At 38.0% G+C, this 17,955-nt stretch overlaps 1 long non-coding RNA gene across 9 annotated transcripts in view; it reads left to right on the top strand.

Annotated features, from left to right (window-relative positions):
* The window catches only part of LOC106780924 (uncharacterized), a 95,569-nt gene that overhangs the window by 61,918 nt on the left and 15,696 nt on the right, over positions 1-17,955 (top strand). For 5 of the 9 annotated variants that reach the window (XR_011441480.1, XR_011441481.1, XR_011441479.1 and 2 more), the window contains 5 exons: positions 4,815-4,916; positions 5,458-5,538; positions 6,642-6,962; positions 14,640-16,401; positions 16,758-16,854. This is a non-coding gene — a long non-coding RNA (uncharacterized lncRNA). Of the gene's footprint in view, positions 1-4,814; positions 4,949-5,457; positions 5,539-6,631; positions 6,963-14,639; positions 16,402-16,757; positions 16,855-17,052; positions 17,225-17,955 lie in introns of those variants that run through there. The other 4 variants (XR_011441475.1, XR_002809922.2, XR_011441477.1 and 1 more) reach the window with 3 other exon arrangements.

Genomic DNA, 17,955 nt, shown 5'->3' on the forward strand with positions numbered 1-17,955 from the left:
TCCTCTTTTCTATTGTATATTCTACTCTGATTCTTCTGCTCAGGAACATTTCAAGCAGATTTCTACAGCACCTCCCACCCTCCAAAACAACCATCTCTTGCTAACTCTAAATAAACAGGCCTTTTTGTTTGTTTGGTTTTATAGTTATTTATAATAATACCAGTAATAAAAATAGCTCTCATTTTGTGGATCTGCCACTTACTAAGCACTGAGATAAGCATATCATGTGCATTAGCTCATTTAATCTGGTACAAAACCTATGGGAGGATGCTATACCTGGTCAGAGAAGGTGAGGCCCTCTCCTAAGGTTAAATAGCTGGTAAGTGGCAGATTGCAGACCCGTGAACTGCTAAATGGCTCTTTCCTTCACACTGCACGTTCACAGGGGAAACAAATGTGGCAATGCTGGATAAGGTAAAATGGTTCAAGGGGCTACCAAAAATACTCAAAGCAGTTAGCTATTCCTTATAAGCAATAAATGGGGTGAAGTCCATTTACTCAGTTTTGATAGGAGTTGAAGCACCGCACACAGCCCAGCATGTGGGTTACCTCTGCATGAAGTTGAGGCAAGCGTAACTCAGATTTACTCCCCAGTCAGATCTTATTCATTAATGCTTCCTTGCCCTTCAATTCAGTTCAGAATAATCCAGCTCAGCTGAGATGAATGGATGATAAGATCATTTCCCTGGGTCTGTGGTGGGGATGAGGTGGACTAAAATTTAAACCAATAATTTCAATCAAAATTGTTGGGGGCTGAGGGAGATGGAGGGGAGGCCCAACTTATGGAAGGCATACAGAGTTGGTGGGGAGGCTTCCTGAGGAAGATGACTATGGAACCAGTCTCTCATAGGAACCCTAGTCATGGAGGAGACTAGATCAGGGCTTGTAGATTTTACCTGGGGGCTGGGCTTGCATCTGGATTGCTGCTAGTTCTAGAAGTCTGCAGTCTGTTTATTTTCTCCCAGAACCTGTCTCTCCCTTTTCTCAGGGTGAACACTGCAGTAGCCCATCTGGCCCCAGATTAGCCTCCTTGAGTCCTACTCTTGGCTGATCCCCTGGGAAAGGGAGGCAATTTCACATCTAGCTCAAGAAATCATCCCTTGAGCCCTAGACTGTCCAGTGGAGACCTCACATTGCAGCTTGATTTCTCCAATAATTATTGTTCATTCGGGCCCCAAACTCACTTCTTTTCTTTCCTGACCCATTTCTCTCGTCCTGAAGCTTATTCACCAGCTTCTTTTTTTTTTTTTTTTTTTTTAAGACATATGGGAATCTTAAATCAGTGTTCCAAAATTATATACTTACTTCAGATCTTTCATGGTCTGTTAATAGATGTTACGTAAGAAGAAGCTTCTGTGAGTAAACATGTTTGGGATATGCTGGATTAACCAAAGTTAAAACATGAATGAGGGGATCAACACCAATTTCAGTGTGGTCATTACCTCTAAAGAGGAAGGGTGAGAATGGTTTGAGGATTCAATTGCATATGGAGCAAGCCCCAAGACATAATGTTAATCTGCATTGAATGTGAGTGGTGGGTATATGGATGTCTGTATTATTATTATGCATGTTTGAAACACTTCGTCATTAAAAGTAGCTAAAAATGTTGGAGGTTTTTTTAATTTTCTGCAGGACTTTTAATTATTATATTGGTTTGCATTTGAGTCTTTAGGAGGGGGTGATAGCCCTTTGTATTTACCAACTATTTGACCAAGAAGCAATTTAGAAGGAGCAGCTCTCAGGACTCTTGTCTCTGGGACATACTTTGGGAGGTATCATCTTAGGAGACACTAGTCTTCCTCATCTATCATTCTCATGCCTATTCTGAGTGTCATCGTTGGCCCTAGGACCCAAAGCTAGGGACCATCATCCCAGAAAACTGTACTATCTATTAGTTAGGTTCCAACCAGGATTAGCACATAACATTCACTGTTTCCTGTTTCAAAGGATTCTCTCTCTCTGTCTCTCTCTGTCTTCTACTCAGAACTTGATTACTTTCTGAGAATCCTCAGTTTTAGATTTCATTTCAGAGCTCAGATGATTGTCATGTCCAAAATTCAACTAATATTCTATCCCTCCCCAACTTCTTCCTTCTCTCCAGAAATTCTTTGAATCCTTACTTAGATTGAGGACCTTCACACCCACTCTCCTTCCTTCCAGGGAAGATGTTTTATAATCTCAAAATATTTTAAGTGTATAGAATCTATAATAAACTCAATCTTCTAAAATGGAAGTAATTATATTCTTATAGAGAAAGTTCCTTTCTGTTTCCTTCTCTATATTGAAGTTATATTAGTTATTAGCAGATGAATTTGAAAGGCATGGTTTGAATTACTCAAGAAAAAGTAGTTTTGCTAATTAGCTAATGAGGACAAGTAAAGTGTTCTGATATATAGTATAGGAAATAAATAAGGTGACCATTAATGTCATGCAAGGTTAAGATAACAGGCCAGTAACAGGAGAGAGGTACAATCTACTGGGAATATTATGAGTTTAGGGGGCAAGGACTTGGAATGTAGACTAGACTCTGCCACTAACTTGCTGTGTGATTCTGATAATTCCCTTTATTTCTTCGCACTTGAGTTTACTGTTTGAAAATGAGTTGCCATAAAATCTACCCTGCGCACTTCATGCTGTATTAAATGAGAGAAAATGTTAAAAGATTTTAAAGATCTAAAATTTTGATGAACGAAAATGGGATAGATGCCTACTATTAACATTTTTTAAGGTTATGAAATTGGTTAGCTGTTGATCAAAGTCAGTAGACTGAATATTTCCATAATAAAAGGCAGGGTAATAAAACTTTGGTAATTGCCTTTGCTTGGTTCAGAGTTTATTCAAACTCTCAGCTCGGGTAAGACATGGTTGAGAGGCCAGCAGCAAAGGAAGGGTCAATATACAGTTTAGTAAAGAGCTTGTGAAGTCAGGTCTTGAACCATGGATGAAATGTGGATTCTACACAAGGACCCCTCTTCAAGTCAGTTACCTAGTTAACTAAATTCTGCTTTTCTCCCTCTCTAAAAGCAGGTAGGACAACCTGGTAAAAATGATCCTTGTCTCTACCATTGGATGCCTAGTCAATCCACCTAGTCGGGGGTGAACGGAGCCAGCTTTTGTGTGGAAATATACCTAAGCACACTGGGGATGCGATGCAGGGAGGTGAAGGTGTTCCCCACACCCTCCCTCTCTCCACTGCATTTGATACCACCCATTTGTGAGCTATGGCTGCAATATCAATACAATAGTTGTATTCCATTTACAAATATAGAAAATAAGGGCATTTGTATTTTGACAAACAAAGTTCAAAATAAAATATTAAGAGGAATGAAGATAAAAGGAGAGAAGCAAAGTAATAAAATTGAGAGGTTACAGGAAAAAGAAAAAATGGAAAAAATCCTAGGGAGATTTATGCTAAAGTTGAACTTTAGGAAGAATTGTGATAAAGTAATGGGTCATAACAGAGATGAGGGACATGTGCATTGGCATAGCTCCACGTGGAATTGAGGAGTCAGTTCTGGGCTCTTCCAAGAGTTTGGCATTCCATTTTAGCAGACTTGTCACTGTGGACATGGCTTGGCACCAAACCCAGTGGGGTGCCCTAGAACTTGGGTCATGGCAGATTACAAAATTTCTCAAGTGTCAAGTCTCAGAAAAATGATTTAATATTGTTTTGTCTTTCTCAACCTCTTTTCTCACTGTGTGACCACAATTACTATGGAAGATCATTTGGCCAGTGCTATCTGTTCCACGATAAAGAATTATCATGGTGGCCTAAACTGGCTTGGGGCTTATTTCAGATGGAGCCATCTGGCTCATTTATTTAATTTGTAGATCCTCTAGCTTAGCATTATATTCAAGGCTTTATACCCCTGTCCCAATGTCAACCCAACTTTGCCTTCCATCTTTCTCCCCAGGTTTATGCCTTGCGCACACTGTGGTCTTCAGTGTGTCCTTTACATAGAACTTGTCCTTAGTCCTTCATTAAACCAAGTTACATGGCATCTCTGTCAGCAACAGTGCTTTAACTTTAGGTTTCTGCATGTAACCCATGTAAAGTAATAAAAAACGTTTCTTCTTAGCAATCTTATAAACCAAATGCTTTTCTATACAGAGTGCCTTCCCTCAAATCATTCTGAATCAGTGAGATTTCACAGTATTACCTTAAGTGCCTGTTCTGCCAGGATACTCACCAATATTTAAATCCCATTTAGGGAAGCAATTCAGAATCTTTTGAGTGTGAGGAGTATAATAAAAATAAATAAATTCCATTCTTTCTATAGTTTGCCTTATGGCCTATATGTTAATCACCCCAAAATGTCCACAAGCATACAGGAAAACAAGTACTTATTTAAAATCAAAGCTGCTTGAATTCCAGATGGTTCAAAGTATATCTTCATCCATCTTGAGCAAGGCCCCTAATTCTGCAGGAACAAATGGTGGAATGTTATTAAAATGTTAATTAGTTAAATTTAGTCCCCAAAGTATAAAGAAAACAAAATTGCACCTACATGATTTTATTTTTACTAATAGGGGAAAGAAATTCTGATATATAAAGAAATGAGGTTATTTTAGAGGAAGAAGAAATACATGATGTGAGTTTTAGATTAAAATATCCAGGGGTGTAAAGCAAGTCTGAACAAAATTATTGGGGTTTGTTTCCAAGCTTTTATATGGAGTTGTTTTCAAAATAAGCTATTTTTATCTTGTATCATGAGTTCTTTCTTTATTCAAATGGAAATTGGAGAGATAGAGATGCCCATCAATGACAGAGCTATTGGATTTGCACAATTTAATTTTTTTCTCTATTTTCCCAGGTTTTGGAATTGGAAAAGCCTTCAGAATTTCCTGGAACCCTCAGATCATTCTTGAAGCCCTCCCTGTATGAAGGAAACATCTCTGTTTCCTCCAAAAGAAAGGCAGAGCAATCTTCCTAATTTAAGCATCTTGGGTACAAATCTTTAGATTGAGAATGTGTAACTTCAAAATAGTCAATAAAAAAAAGACTAACATCAAGATATAACAAAATGCATTAATGAGAGTCTTGAGGGTACATCAGTTTGTTGAGAACTCAAATTTTCCTCTAGTCATTGTGATGCTATTGAATAAGTCACATTTGTGTTTATAATTGGTTTAACTTCTTCATTTTAACCATATGTTTGTATCTGGTTTAGTTAAAAGAAAAAAATAGTAAAAGATTTACCGGGTTCAATCATATAGTTCTTTTAAAAGCTTTGGTAATGGGGAGCCAGCAAGGGTTTCTGAACAGATGTTTGATTTTATTAGACTTTAGGAAGATTAATATGGGCAATCTACTTAGTTGCATAGGATGCTGTATTAACTAGCCCACAGTGGCCATAGCAGTGGGGTTTTCAGAGCAACTGCTTTTGATCAGGGAGTAACTTCTAGTGCTACTCAAGTTATCCTACATTACATGGTGCTGACTGTGCTTTTGTATAGAGTGATCCTCTTGGACATCCGAGTGCCTTCCTGAGTACCCAATACTGAGTCCAATTCATGAGAGACAAGTAAAGACTGCAGGTAAAGTCCCCAAGCCAGTGGGTCTCATTGGTAGAGTTCACATTGCTTCTCTCTTAAAGTGATTGATCACTGATAGACTCAGATGACAAGGGGAGCAGCAGTTGGAGAGACATGAGTATGGTCCACCCATTAGAGATGGCTCTCAAAGTATAGATGTGTAAACACATTTCATTGTTATGAGTTTTATGAGCACCAGAATGAAGCACATTTGGCTTTTATCACTGGGCATTAAATAGGGGAAGATGGATGCAATGCAGTGTTCATGTTATCCTTTATATTATGTTCAAAATTATTAAGCTGCACTTAGCACACATTTGGAAAAAAATACTGGGATTTGAACATCACATAGAAAAGCCGGTGTATGTTTCACAGGATGTTGGGCTTCAGGAGAGAGAGAAGAGGAAGAGGGAAGAGAACAGTCTTTACATACTTCATTTTTCCCCCATACATCATACACAAATAATAAAATATTGTCCCAAAGATTTTAGTTAATTGTAATGTATCTCTGGATATCCCTCTGAGCAGTCATTTCTGGAGTCCATACACAGAAGAAAGACCAGTTTATTATCTGCTGAACAATAGGCTAACTTGAATCATTGTTATTATTCATTTGGAAAGTCTAAGAAAAGGCTGCATTCTTAGACAAAACCAGGAGATAGTTCTTTGCCTGGTAGGAGTGATGGTGCTTGGCCAAACATAGCCAGCAGAATGTGAGCTAGCCAAGGAAACAGAGATAGGGCTGGATTCCTCAGAGAGACAGTGAATCTTGGAAAGGTGGACAGAAGAAGCAAATTATGAGGAGGTATTTAAAGAAGGAAGACAGATTTGTCCCTATTTGTAGACAGACTAAGTAAAGCAGATGGTTGCTTCTGAAGTGTGAGTTTAGGCAGGCCTCACTGCCCCAAATTATCTTTAATGCTGGCCAATCATTGTATCAGAAATTCCTACCATCAAGAACTTTTAAGCTGATGCAGTGATCACCATCATTAAATGCAAAGGATAACTGGAAAGGGAAATGCCTAAACTTATTGCACAGATACTGTTGTTTGCTCATACATAGGCCATTTCCCCTTTATTGCTAACAATGTCCCAGTTTTGTTCAGATACAGGGTGAATATTATTGGATTTCTGGGAAGATGGACCCACCAGTTTATGTGTGAGGATGTTACCCAGTTCCAGCCAAAGGGATATAAAGAAGATTCTGCTGGAGGGAAGTCCTTCGAAAGATTTTTCTGCTGATGAAGAGAGATATAAAGTGACAGACTTACCCAATTTCTGACTTTTATGAGGTCTTGAGAGGAGATGATGCCCATAACTGCTGCATCCATCTTGAGATTGTGAAAAGAAGGGAAAGAAACAGGCTGAGATCCCAACTCAAAGTTGATATCCACATAGCAATCATCAACCACTGGACCTTCTGCTGGGTGAGAGAGTAAATCTACATTTGTTTAAGCCATTGGTGGTTCACTATTTTATTAGACATCTTAATTGATAACCCACTATTAACATTTACTTCTAATACCTTAACAATCACAATCTTTGAGCCTATCTCCAGCTGAGACCAGGAGCGAGTGTGTTTGAATGACTCCCCCCTCATTGATGTCTCTCAGCATTTGTAGTCTCACTAAGTTGGCTACTTTGATCATGCTTTGCATTACTAATTGTCTTTTCCTAAAAGTAAATAGTGAAGATGAAAATACACAAGGCATGTTCAAGGATCTCCCCAAATGGAAGTTCTTTGAGGTTAGATAAATTTGGTAGATAGATAAACAGAGAGGAAACTATCTACAGATAAGATATTCCACTTCGAAAACATTGCACAAAATAGAATTTTAAGATTTGGCCCTCCATTAACTTTAGTTTCACCATCATGAACACCTAAAATCCAGCCATGCTCTCCAAACCCATAGCTCTGTGGTCTAAGCCAACTATGTAACTGCAGTGTGCCTCCCTTCAAAGTCTTCCACATCTCCTCTCTTTGATGATTCTTACGTTTTCAGAAATATGAGGTCATACCTCAAAACGGCTAAGACGATGTCCAGTTTCCTAAGTGGTCCCAAATGGTCAGTCTCCATGGCATTCCTCTCTTGGCACTGTCCTTCACATTGGGATTCTGCTTAGATATACTACTAACAGTCTCACTGCTTGGTCTGCCTGGATCCCTACACTGTATAGGATAGGAGTCTAATGTTAGGGGATTTAGACCAAGTCTGGCTTGTGGAAATTTACCTTTTCAGGTCTGGATCCTAGTCACTATACCTCAGATCATTATTGTGAAACTTGTTGCATATGGGTAGGTCTTGTGACACTAAACACTTTTATTGGATAACTGCTTGTGTCCCTGTTTGTACCACCCTGATATTACCCACGTGATTGCACCAGGCCCGCTTTAGCTTAATGTGCCCTTTGAACACTGGGCATTAAGACACTTGTTACCCTTGTTGGAGCCAGCATCTGCAACTTGGAGGTTCCCCTAATCCTATTACTTTTTCCCCCAGGCTCTATGTTGTCAAAGTCCCCATGATCTTTCTTGTATCCATCCCCATTACAAGAGAAATCATAGCCCTCTCACTACCAACTAGCACACAGTTGTCAAATCCATCTTACTAAAGCATATTTGAATCATATTGCTTTCCTAGTCAAGTTTCTTCAATGAATTCCTACTGCTTAAATGATGAAATCCATATATTTTTGTCTGAAATTTCTGACCTCCAATATTCTGCTTCTCAAATGATATCTCTTGCAGTTTCCATGAATGTACTCCATGTTCTTGTCTCCATCCGACAACTCACTTTTTCCTATTTTCCTGAGGAAATTTTCCCATGTTGTGGCCATGCTATAGAAATGAAATGGACCGTTATTCCCCCAAATTGGATTTGAATGTCAAGACTGATGATGCCGCATGCACACACACACCAAGAAATTATGAAAAGGTTTAATGCTCACATATGAGGCTTTCTGGGGAGAGCAGAACAGGCTCCCAGCCAGTCAAGAAAATGGCTTGAGAGTTGGGAAAGAAGATGGGCTTGGGATTTTACTGTGGTTAGGGGGCTGGAGTGAGGGGTCCTATCCACGTAGGTGCTGGGGGTTGTATTGTTTGAACTCAAATGAAGCAAAAGAAGAGATAACCCAGGCTTTCTCACCAGCCTGCCCAGATGTGGGGCAGAAGGGGAAGAGGGAGGAGTGAGGCTTAAAATTTGTCAACAATCAAATACAGATTAAGAATCTTTTTTACGCCCTGCTTTACCCTGCATTTATAGATTAACTTTTCTAAGGAAGATCTTATTCTTTGGGGCAACATACCCAAGACTTAATCACATTTAAAGAAAAAAATTACAAGAGATATGAGGGATCCGAGAATGTAAGGTGTAGGTGCCAATGGTACCACTTCCTCTGTTTTGTATTATTTTGAGGTCTAAGTATGGAAGAATTGAAGAAAGTCTCAAATATCACATAGAAAACATTTTAAAACATTGATGAACATGGACCCGTTAATGAGGATTTACTTTGGGAAATCAAACACTTGGTGCATTGAGCTTCACCACAGATGGATTTACTACAGAGCTATTGAAGCTGAGCTTTAGGGGCCCTAACTTGAATAAGCCTTCCAAGACACACTACCAAGTTTCTAGTTGGATTTTTGTATTCTTTACAACTTAAAGCAATTCTCTACACTTAGGTCTCAAAAAATTAATTCACCCCTGTGTTTGCCATAGCAGAGGAATAAAAATATGAGAGTCATAGTCCCTTTTCTAAGAAATCTAAAATGCTCGTGAAGTGACAGGCGTATATTCAAACATTCACACAGATAAGAGAATAAGTTCTTTGCTATGGGACGGTCAAAGTAAGTGGCAAGCGAACACACTGAGGCTACTTTCATTTGGGTTGCTATCCTGATTTCATGAAGGATATGACTTTGGAGTTTGAAGATGACAAAATTTTGTTATGTAGAGTAATCAACATTGAACATTCCAGGCAAAGGAAACAGTAAATAACGTTTAAGGACCAATCAGTCAAGGAGCATTAGGAGATGGAGTCAAAAAGGTAGGTTGTGGTACATTCATGGAAAGTTTGTCTTGATTTTTTCTTTTAAATTTTATGTATCATAGAAAATTTCAAATACATACAAAAGTAGAAAGAATAGTATCAGGTAGCTTCTCCACGGACTCTTCTAACATCAGTAGACCCTTCCAAGAACAAAGCAGACCCAGATGCTGGTTTAACCTCTCTAAATTGCTCTGTTCTCCCAATATTTGACCCATAAATTTCCACTTCATTGTAACTGTCTGATATCTTTAAGCAGAATGTCCAGCTTTTCTAATTGCTCTGTTCTAAGGGTGGTTGCTTTGAATTACTGAAAGCAGAAATCTGGGAGGTTTAATTTGTATTAAAAAATTTTAAAAATCAAAGTCCATATACACTTTACCTGGGATCATGCCTTAGACAGCAGTCAAAGCAGATGGGACATTATGGTAACTGATTTGGTAATTGGAAATGACATAGTTTCAATCCCATCACAAATTTTCAATAACTGTGAGTCCTTATGTAAATTACTTTACTTTCCAAGTATGAAAATATAATGTTGTCTGCTTTGTACATTATGGTAGCCTATTAACAGAAACTTACATGTTTTGAACATTTACAAGAGCCACGTAAATGGGCTGGATATCATTAAACACTTTTTATGCATTACCTTATTTACTGATCGCAAACTTTCTGAGATAAGTAATATTTTTAATGTAACATTTCAGATGAAGTATCTTGAACAGATATGCTTAGTAATTAACAAAACCAGCAAAAGCAAGGCCGAAGCTGAAATCTAAGTTTACAAAGGTTCAGCTAGAACTCTTCACCGCTGTACTAGACTGCCTTACCATACCAGTTTTCACACATCTTAATTTTCTTTATTTCACACCAAGTCACATATTATAGCTAGTTTACTTTGCCTTGTTGTCCCACATGCTTCACAAAATAGTGTACTGTGAGTCAAATTATTATATTCCTCACTCAACCCTGACGATTAACCTTTTAAACTTACTGTTGACAATACTTATAGAATTGTCCTGTGATTTAATCAATCCCCTAAGAAATTTTGAAAAATATAGAAATGGCCACTAGATGCCTTTTTTAAAACCTAAGTTGCTAATAGATAGATTTACAGTGACTTTTTTGTTTGTTCGTTTTATCATTCCAAATCCTTTCTCATACTAAGCCAAATGTCCTTATAATGAAACTCTGGTATCATGGCTTTTCCCTACTTTCCTCAACATAAGCTAGTACTTTTTTTATTTTTTACGTTTTAACCTTAAAACTGACATTATCTGGGACTGGCTCAGTTTTGTATTTTTACTGACAAATCTATATTAATAACAACATCAATACTGTATTAAACCTGAACTATGGGAATAATTTGTAATCACGCCAAAATTAATAACATTGTGTATCACCCAGAGAACCTCTCAGGGAGGAGAGTGAAATGGTTATTAACTTGGGTTATTATTGCAGCATTATGGACATTTAAATAGGCTATAATTCTAGAAATTTAAAGGTCAGTTTGATTTATTCAATTTAGTTTGTCATATTTTGGGAAAACTAATTAAAATCACAAACAACATGGTTAGAACATTTCTGATAGCAAGTCAGAAGCCTGTATTTTGAGACACAATAAGTAATAATTTTACTGGGCATGCTAGACTTTCCTTTGAAGGTGGAAGGGACATTTCTTCCATTCTCATGATTGAGTCTACAAAGGCAGGTTCTGTGGGACCTTCTTTTTCTGGATGCGTGAGCCTCCTCCACATGGATTTCTCGCATCAAAACACTATTCTTCAAATCCTACTGTGACTAGGGTGCTTCTTTTATGATATGATTTAAAGATCTAAAATAATCTCTCAGGACAAAAGATTTCCCTCGTCATCTGTTTCAGTCTCACATTTTTTCTCATTGGTCATCTATTCTTTTGTCTTAAATAATTTCTGCTTGCAGGAGAATGATATAGCAAATGCCCCCATAAGGGTAACACAGCAGCTTGAGTGGTGTTTATCTTATAACAAAGTATTATAGGAAAAGGAAATATATGGGACAAGGGAGCCTGAAAATAGAGAGAGTGAAAGATGGATGCAAGAAGTTGGAAGTGAGAAGACAACAAAAAATATAATAAATGGCCGATGTCACAGTAAATCAAGGATTCAAAAAGGAAGTATTCATTTTTCCAACTAGTATTAAAATGGAACATTATACGTGCCTCTTTTCTCAGATAGTATCTACCTATAGCGTTAGAGAGAACAATTCAGACATGGCTATTAGTATCAATGGCAGAAAGAAATATGAGAGATGAAATAACAGTATAATTAAAGGGCAATACATAAAGAAAATGTGAGCCATCCTTTGGACCATTCTAATGTGTATGACTGGAAGGAAATGAAATAATAGATTTGAGACCAGCTTTCAAGGTACCCTCAACATTTAGCTGCCTTACATGACTGTAATTATCAAGCTATATCTTATAGCCAAATAGATTCTAAGAAGTCCTTAAATTATTTGGATGACAACTTAATGATCCCCAAAGCAGAAACTTCAGCTATAGGAATATCCTACTGTATGTTGACTGACAAGAAAGGACTGATGAGAAAGATGAAGGGGATGAAGACAAAAAAGTAGTAGATCATTGGGCTACTAACCATCGGGTCAGATCAGTAACTGAGGTAATTGTTAACATGGTATCTCCAAACTTTACCCTGGCTGAAAATAAACTCATAGGTGCGTTCTTAGAAACTATTATGTGTCCCATTTGATGTGACTGAAAGCTTTCTGTATTTATGAAAAGTGCCTTTTAATCCACCTGTATATTAAAGCACACATAAGAGAGTACAAGAAGGGACGGTGTGAAAGAAGATAACATAGTTTTAAAACCTAGAGCTCATAATCTAAGAGCAGAGAAAAAATAACTATGTGGAAATATTAGGGAGTAGAATTAGGTATTCTTTAGTGAAATTTTGGGTTTGATATATTCAGAAGTAAAAATGTGAGGTAAAAGTCGTATTGCTATGGGCAAGAGATGGTGCAACTTCACTGAGGTCAGTTGGAAAGGGTGAAGTAGGAGATAGGATGTGTGTCTACCCCTTTTGAAAACATCTTCTCAGATATGAAGTAAAGATCACAGTCATAGCTGGCAAATAAGTGGTAGATTCTAGTAAAGATTAATTCATAAATTGCACTGAGGATATATAAAAAATAAATTTAAACTTACTTTATGAGAATATTTTGGGGAAAATATAACCTAATGTCCAAGAAAACCTGAATTACAGTTCCTACCAACTATAAATAGAAAGGTAGGAGAGGCAAATAGTATTCTTCTGTTCTTTACCACACATTTGTGCACTTGCAATGCACATGTTAACATGTCAGGTACTATCTGGCTGCCCTTTAGAAACTTATGATGAAAGGTACACTAATGTCAAGTTGTTAAAAGCACAAAAATGGTGGGAATTGTATAAGGTTAGCATACCAAATGAGTGGAACTGAAAAAAAAGTTAGGCATCAGGAGGACAAGATGACTGCTGTGAACTACACTTGCCAGAGAGAAATTCATGATGAAAAGGAGTTTAGAGTTTGGCTTTGAAGGATGGTTAGGATTAAGGCAACTCAAGGGAGTGTGCTCACTGGAAAGCTACTTTGCGTCAGCAATTTGTGAGAGTCCATAGCACAGGAATTCAGCTCTGTATTTCTCTTGTACTAGATATTATTTAGTATTGGAATGTGAGGTTGTTTATTGCAATATAGAATTATTTGAAACTATTCAGAAAATATGATGCATATTTATACAATATCCTTCAATTTGCCTGTTACTAACCCCTACCTTCAGGTGTCTTGCCTGAGCTTCTAATGCAGCCATGTCAGAATTTAGATATGTTAGAACTAGTGTTACGAATATAGGAAACTATCACCCAAAGATGGACTATCAATATTGCAGATTTGAAAAGGATAAGTGTGTTTTCAAGTTGTATCAGCAAGCAGATTACCCTAAATTTAGGGTAAACAGATTGTCCTAAGCCTGTTTGATTTTTCAGGTTATGAAACATTTGTCCTCTAATTGTGTTTGTTAAGAAAAATAAATACTGTCACCTTTTCATTGTGTACTTTTTGGGGTAAAGCAATCACCTTCTTCAATCCAATGAGCACAGGACCTTACAAAAGTAGTTGCTAAACAAATATCTGTTACTTGCTTTTCCTCTGGATTGATGCCTACCCCCGTAAGCATGACTTGAATACATGAACAGTTGAAGAAAATTGAGAAGCTGAACAGCTGATGAGTTTTCCCTGTCATAGGTCTTCCTATTTCCTAATCCAAGACATTCTATTTTATGGTAAAGTTATTAGGATATTAGTAGCATTGAGGACATCTGTGTCTAGATGGCAGATTGAGGATATAGTGAAGAATATTTGTTAAATTTAAACTTCTTAGAAATGATAGAAAAAATATAAATGAATATTTATCCATGGAGAAAAGCAATAAGGGAGGACTTTCTGTGGAAGAGAAAGTATGCAATACCGATGAAAGAGAGCACGGGACCATATTTTGAGGGAAATCAGAGCCAAGGACATGTGTGGGAAATGCTGCTGTGAAGATTAGGAGTTGTGTATGAGGTGTCTTATGTGCAGAGGTGGTGACAGCTAGGACCAGGGGGGCAGATAGAGGCACCTGACAGTTTGGTCAATTAGGGTATCTCAGTGAAGACATCTGGCTGGTTCAATTCTGAGCATTCACCTCACCTGGGGCTGGGAAGCAGTATTAGAGATAGTTGCCTCAAAGCAGAACCAGCAAGTACAGGACCTTGAGGGGACGAGAGAAGCGATTCTCTGAGTGACTGGTAATGCCTGGGTGGAGTGCAAAGCATTCAGGTTTGGAATATCCACTGGTGAGGGACCTTACCTGTCAGACCATTTCACTACTACAACTGGTACACCATTGTGTCTAATACTTTCTCACCATCCTATTCTCTCACATAGCAGTGTCAAAGCTACCAACATCTTCTTCTTCTTTTTTTTTTTTAATGTTTTATCTTCCCAAACCTCCCGTACATAGTTGTATATCTTTTTAGTTGCAGGTCCTTCTAGTTGTGGGATGTGGGACGCAGCCTCAACATGGCCTGACCAACGGTGCCATGTCCGCACCCAGGATCTGAACCCTTGGCCACAGCGGAGTTCGCGAACTTAACCACTCAGCCACGGAGCCAGCCCCGCAAAGCTACCAACTTCTACCAAGTAGATTGGCCAAATAGATTCAGCACACTTCCACACAGATCCATTTCATACCTTTCTCTCTCCTCCCCAGTGACCGTAGAAGCTGACCAAAATAGAATTCATCACGCAGGCTTCCATGTCCTCTGAATTTTTGTTGGGTTAAGCCGTTGGAAGAAACTAGCAGGAGAACAGGGGATGAGAAGAGAGAGAAGTTTGAGTGTTTATTTCTCCTTACTCCCTCCTACTTTTTTTTTTTTTTTGAGGAAGATTAGCCCTGAGCTAACTCCTGCCAATCCCCCTGTTTTTGCTGAGGAAGACTGGCCCTGAGCTAACATCTGTGCCCATCTTCCTCTACCTCATATGTGGGATGGCTTCCACAGCATGGCTTGACAAGCAGTGCCATGTCCACACCTGGGACTGAACCTGTGAACCCTGGGCTGCTGAAGTAGAACATGCGCGCTTAACCACTGCGCCACCGGGCTGGTCTTGTACACCTTCCTGCTTTGATACGACTGTCAGGGGCTATACTCCTCTAAGGCTATAGCCCCTGTGGATAGTACATTTTTCTTTCGCCAGCATCTAGTAACTCCAATTTCTCTCCTTGATCCTTCAGACCTAGATAACATATTTCCACTGCCTCTGGTACTTGATTATCTAATCATCACTTGGTGGTACCGAATGTAGCCCACACGTCTATAAATTGTCCCTTTACAGTGTACCATCCCTTTCCTGAAGGGACTTTAACTAACAGAATTATTGGTGCCAAGGATGTCAACCCCTATACCCTAAAAGATGGAATTCTAGAATAAAACTGCTCATATTTTTGAGTAATACACACTTAATCTCCATGAGGACACTGATAACCCATGATTGCAGTTATTAAAATTATCACTGGTGAAGATATAGAGTGAATTACAGGTGGAGGTCAAGGTGAAGGGAGATCAAGTGGTTGAGGTACTTAATTGCTATGGTGATAATGGTGATTACATTGGATGTGATGGTGGAGCAACTGATTCTAACTGTACTAAAGAGCTTACAAAAAGAATAAAAAACGAAGCTTAAGGATTTAACCTCTTAACTCAAGGCATGGTCAAAGAATCAGAAAGCTTCTAAGGTGGTCCTAAGGGAAACCATTCTTTTTTTAGCTACAGACAGGGCATGGATGAAAGCCAGACATAAGTTCTGAATATACACATTTCTGAGTTGCAATAGACACCAAACCAAGCTCATATACTATGTAAAGGTATTGGCTGGGCAAAAAGTACAATTTGGAATCTTGGATAAAGATATTTGGACAAAGATGAATCTGAGAATTTTGAATCTTCATATCCTTCTGGAAGGAGGTCTCATCATTTGATTGATCTAGCCTTCCTTTGGGGAAAAAAGAAAATTTTCAAAGACTTTGGTGAAATTACCTGGCGCAGTTGACTTACATATGAATGCCTTTTCTTCTCACAACCTCCTGCACCACTTTCCAATGCCTTACCAAGAAGGTAAATTCCAAACACAGAAGTAAAAGAATTGCTCTGGGAAGAGGTAATAAATGCAGCAAAAGAGTTTCAGGACCTTGTCAAGTTACATTCCAAAGGGATGGATCAAGCCAAATATATACAGATGGAGGTAAACCTTTAAGATTTCATATTTATTATATTAATGTGAGTACCTAGGAGTGTTGTTGACAGCATTGAGTTGGTTACTTAAAGCCTGAATTCAATAATGGCCCATAGTCATTAAGCCTGAGGTGCCACAGCTTGCCTGACATGTGTAGAGAAGGCTTAAGGAGATGGGATGTTGGAATGAAATTTGTCATCTCTCCTTTGTGTTATTGTTTTTAATCAAGTGTTTGATGACTAAATCGTGCTATCATGATTTTATTCGACCTTTCCCGTTGAGTATGGATCAGTATGAGTTTTGAGAGGAAACAAATGGCACACTCAAAAGGGATTTAACCGAAAAAAGGCTAATTTTTTTTACAGGCATGTGGGCAGAGCTAGGGAAATCAATAAAGGACAGTGAGACACCCAGCAACCAGCAAGAGCAGGGAGGAATTACTGTTCTTTGCCCGAAAAGTCGGTAAGAGAAAATGATGCGCCTGGTCTTTGATGATGAGTGATGTCAAGGGGAGCCCATTCAGGAGCTGTGGCCATGGAGCAATGCAGACACAGCAGAATTGTGGCTAAGCAGGGAAGAAGTAGGGAATAAATACCCCTGCCTCTCTCTGTCCTCCTTCACTCTAATCTTTTGCCAATATCTCCCATTTTACAAATCTAGAGAGAAGCTGGAGGTCAGGGATCCTGAGTGGCTTAGTCCATAAAGGTGAATCTCCAAGGCATAAGGTAGCACAGAGAAAGGTAAAGACTGCATACGGGGAAATAATGGAGAATAACCAGAACATTCCACCCCTTTTGTCACTCAAATCAAAATAAATTTTTAGAAATTGTCATTCGCACCATGTTTTCTGACAACAATTTAAAAACAATTATCAACTCAAATTTTTGGTCCAATAAAACTCTATACCTCTGTTAATTAAAACACCCAAACACCTGTAAGCATATGCATGCACACACATATTCACAGATACACCTTTAAATAACACATTATGGAGTAAATGAAAATGGAGGTTGCAAACTATTCATAACTAATGATGTGAGTCCAATATATTAAAACATGGAAGAAGCAGGTGAAAGGATACCTGAGGAAAACTTAAAAATTTAAATGAATTTACTGGAAATAAAATGATAAAATCAGAGGAAAATTAAAATGTCATTGTTTTCAGATAATATGCTTATCATTTTGAAAAACCAATAAAACTAGTAAATAAAACTATTGATATTTTTAAGAAAGTTCAGCAATGTTTATCATATATAAATATGTGGCATTTATATGTGATACTAGTATGAGTATCAGTTTAAATACTAGCAAATACTAGTAAAAATTTAACACCAACAGTAATCACCTAGAAATTAAAAGTAAAAAATAAAATTCACTTCACAATAGCAATAAAAAGTATAAAGTATGTAAGAACTAACTTAATCAAAAATAATAAGACCTCTCATAAGAAAAGTTTAGAATATGAAGAAAGTACAAAGAAGATAATTTGAATAAATGAAAATCCCATGTTCTTGGCTGAGATGATTAAATATTATTTGTATGTAAATTATCTCTCAATTTAGT

The sequence above is a fragment of the Equus caballus genome, chromosome 8 (assembly GCF_041296265.1).
Source record: "Equus caballus isolate H_3958 breed thoroughbred chromosome 8, TB-T2T, whole genome shotgun sequence".
NCBI classification, from domain to species: Eukaryota; Metazoa; Chordata; class Mammalia; order Perissodactyla; family Equidae; genus Equus; species Equus caballus.